The sequence below is a fragment of the Panthera leo genome, chromosome A2, assembly GCF_018350215.1.
Source record: "Panthera leo isolate Ple1 chromosome A2, P.leo_Ple1_pat1.1, whole genome shotgun sequence".
Lineage (NCBI taxonomy): Eukaryota > Metazoa > Chordata > Mammalia > Carnivora > Felidae > Panthera > Panthera leo.
The window spans coordinates 18,122,125-18,125,961 of record NC_056680.1 but is presented as its reverse complement, the minus strand read 5'-3'; positions in this window follow the sequence as shown (position 1 = coordinate 18,125,961).

The following is a 3,837-nucleotide window of genomic DNA, read 5'->3' as shown; positions in this document are numbered from 1 at the left end:
GGGCGGGTGGGAGGGGTGTTCTCATGGCGCGATGCACTGTGATTTGTTACTCTTCAAGTTGTACCTCCACTGTTCCATCTATCACGTTTTATACCTTTCCACCTTCCAGTCTCCCTGCCCACCCTTCATGGTCTTTTTTGTGTTTATAGTTGCTGGTAGGCCAGCTTGAGCATATAGGAGGAGTGGCCCCAGGAACAGGGCTGCCAAAGTGGGTCCTGGTAGCCCCTGACAAGTCCTGGATGTGAGTGAAAAGAGTAGCTCCCAGGCTTCTCTAGAGATGCTGGCCTTTGTAGATGTGTGAGAAGCTGCCCCTGAGGGCAGGGGCAGAGCCACTCTATTCCTCCCCTTAGGTCTGCACTGACCAGGTAGGCCCCCTGCAGGAGGACAGTAGGTGGCTCTGTGGGGAACTTTGCAGCCAGCAGGTTTTTAGGCCAGGGAAAGGGGGTTTTGTGGTACTGCTCCCCAGGGGCCATTGTCTCCTACCCTGCTCTGGCTGAAACTTTGGGGCTTTGCCTGAGCTTGTCTGGGGCAGGGCCAGGCCTAAATTAGCTATAGTATTTCTGTCTCTCCTTGTTCCAGCCTCATCTTCCCCAGTTGATAGCAAGGGGTTGGGAGTTGAGTCAGAGGCCAGGGCTCTGGGTTGTAGAGCCACAGAGTCTGTCCACTGACTGCAGAATTTTCGCTTTGGATGAGTTGGGTACTCTGTTAACTGAACCAGGAGAGTTTCCACACTGCTTCACCCCATCAGCAGTGCTTTCGCCTGGGTCCCAAGCACTCTGTTTCCAGGTCCAGCCTTATGCCTCCCAACAGGGGCCTGTGTATTTCAGACATTTCCCCTCTTCATGCTTTGGAGAGGGGGCTGGGCCCCAAGCAGAACTAGGTCTCTGCCCATTTGCCCTCCTTTCCTGATTGCCCAGCCCAAAGGCAGTGCCTGGGGCTGGCAGGGACAGGGACACATTCCCCAGAGGCTCCTAGAGACCTACAGCCTTTCAGGGATAGAGGTGGGAGCCTCATTTGAATGAGAATTGGATCTTTTCTGCCTGTATGGGTTAGTCTGAATCCTGGCCCCACTAGTGCCAGCCATATTGGATGGCAGACCTGTAGAGAAGTTCTGTTTGTTTCTTGGTACGCCCTCCCCACCTTTATTCTGCATCTGGTGGCTGCAATTAATAGGGTGTGACCTCCATTGGCTCCCAGGCTCTGGGGACCCCCTTTGCTCCCAGCCTCACCATGGCTTCACAGCCCTGTATGCTCCTTGTCTCTGGCAATCCTGCTTTTATCTACCATGTGAGTATGGGGCCACACCCAGTTCCTCAAGGGCAGCCCGCTGTTCATCCTCTCTCTCAGGTCTGATTTCAGCTCCCATGGCCCAGGACTCCCAGCCTGGCTAGGCCTTCTCTCCAGTCTGCAGCTCCTTTCAGTTCTGCTTCTGCCACCAGCGGGTGAGAGGTTGGCTCTTTCCCTGAGAGCCATCCAGAGCGGGAGAAAAAATCTCCAGGCCTCTTATGGGGCAGAATGAGGTGGGGGAACCCTTAGGATCTCTGTTCAGATGCTGTCTTTCCCAGTCCTGGCTTCCAGAACAATTGAGGAGGTGTCAGACACACTTCCCCTACCTGAATGCTCAAGTGGCAGCTGCTACCCACCTACTGGCAATTTGATTGTTGACCATGGCCAGAACTTTGTCCTCCTGTGGTCTCTGAGCCCTACTGCATTGTCAGTCACCTCCAGGTGGGGAGGAGGGTGAGGGCCCTGGAGATGGTATCTCTGGGTTTTCCTGGGCAGGTTTGGCTTTGTGGGGGTTCAGATCATTGCTGGGAGGGGAAGGCCTGTGCTGTGAAATTTGGGGCTTGGGGGCCAACCACGTACCTCTTGCAGGAATCTGAGAATTCCTTCTTTTGTGACATTTGGGATCAGGGAGGCCATGGCAGAGAATGTGATTTGGAGTGGTCGTGGAAGAAACAAGACCTGATGGCCAGCAGAGAGAGGTGACGGTACCCATGTGCCCATGTGTGCAGGTCTAGGGTCAGGGCTCAGTCACTCTGATTGGCCCTTGTGGTTACAGGTGTTGAGAACGTCACCATCCAGCTGGACCTAGAGAGTGCCTTCTACGTTACCCACCTCATCATGACGTTCATCATGCCCCAGCCTAAAGGCTTGCTCTGTGCCTCCTGACCTCACAGCCACCAGTGATGCTTCCCTCTGGTGACCCAAGGACCCCCTCTTGTCCTTAGACATTCTGCCTGGCAACTCTGCTTCTGGAGCATTCAATGACCATGGCCACTCGGCATGTATGCTGATACTTTGCCTACAGCTGCTCAGGCCTCTTTCCTGGGATCCCTCCCACCCCTGGCCACAGAAACAGGGCTGGTTTGTGACCAGCATTACTCCAACATTGAGCCTTCCGCTGAGGGCAAGGTCAACCTAGAGGAAGGGAGGTTGGGCCCTGGGGTGAAGCCAGAGGCTCAGGTTTGCTTCTTCCAGGTTATTTTCAAAGTTCTGGACCCAGCCATTTTGATGGAGAACCTAAACAATCCCACGATTCAGGGTAATCCTCTCCACAGCATGTCAGGACAGCCAGATAATGCAGGGAGGTGAGGTCCTGCTTGGGTGTGTACACCAGTGAGGTATGGTGGGAGGCAAGCCAGCTCCGTCCCCCAGCATTATTCCCTGGCTCTATCCCATCATGGTCCTCTATTATGGACCTAATATGGCCCCCCTTTCCTGTCCCATCATTGTTCCCCATACCTATGCCCAGTGTATAGGGACTGGCAGTTTCTATCTCTGCCCCATCACAAATTCTTTGTGGGACCCCTTTGTGGTTCCCATCACTACTTTCTATGCCAGCTATCAACAATGTACCCCATTTCTGCACCTGTCGCTGTACCTTATAACTGTCCCTTTTATGAGCCTCCATCACAGCCCCTATTCTGGTCCCCCTGACTCATCACCCTGATGAGTCCTCATCCTGATTCATCACCCTGGCCTTACTTGGTGTCTGGCATCTCTGCAGCTGCCTCTAGGTGGCACCAGGGCATCTTTGGGTTGTGACCTCTTTCTTGTAAAACAAGTCATGAAAGACAAGACACATAACCATAACCCAGCAGGGCAACCCAGAGTCAGGCCAGGTGAGTACTAAAGCATGACATACCCCAACCTGGCTTTTTCTCTACTCTCCACCTACCTTGACTGGTTATTACCAACTACTTGCCCTGAGCCCCCATGCTAGGTTCCCAAGCAGGTCTTGCTTGCTCTTCTGATCAGGAGAGAGACACTCAGCAAAGGGAGGTATAAGAGGAAACTTGGTTCAGTAACTGACTTAAGCTGTGGAGCAGAAAGGAGCCATGGACCCATCTGTCCCATGTGTACATTGAACAAGTGCCCATTGAGCTCCACTGTGTGCCAGACATCTGTCTTCTGAGCAGTGTTCAGTGGGGAGCAGATAAAGTGTCTTGGATCTGACATGAAAATGAGAAAAACTTGATAAATAAGCAAACTAATACCATATATGGTTTGGCTGGATGGTAAACTGATTTCTAGTTTTGACGATAGACTGGGGAATGGAATGGTTTACTCCAGTGGGGAAGTAGTTTTCAACTAGTAATGCCAGGATGGGGTATCCAGGAAGAGGTGGGATGTGCAGGTCTCACCTCAGGAGTGATGTCATGGTTGGAGCAGTGCAGAGGTAGAATTATCACCATTAGGCTGTGGTCATCCTAAGATGGTATGCCTAGAGGAGCAGGTATGGGGGAGTCCCACAGCATGAATGCTGGAGGAGGTGGCTGCAATGATGCAGAGAGAGAAGAAACCCTTACCCCTATTCCATCCCAGCCATAGAGG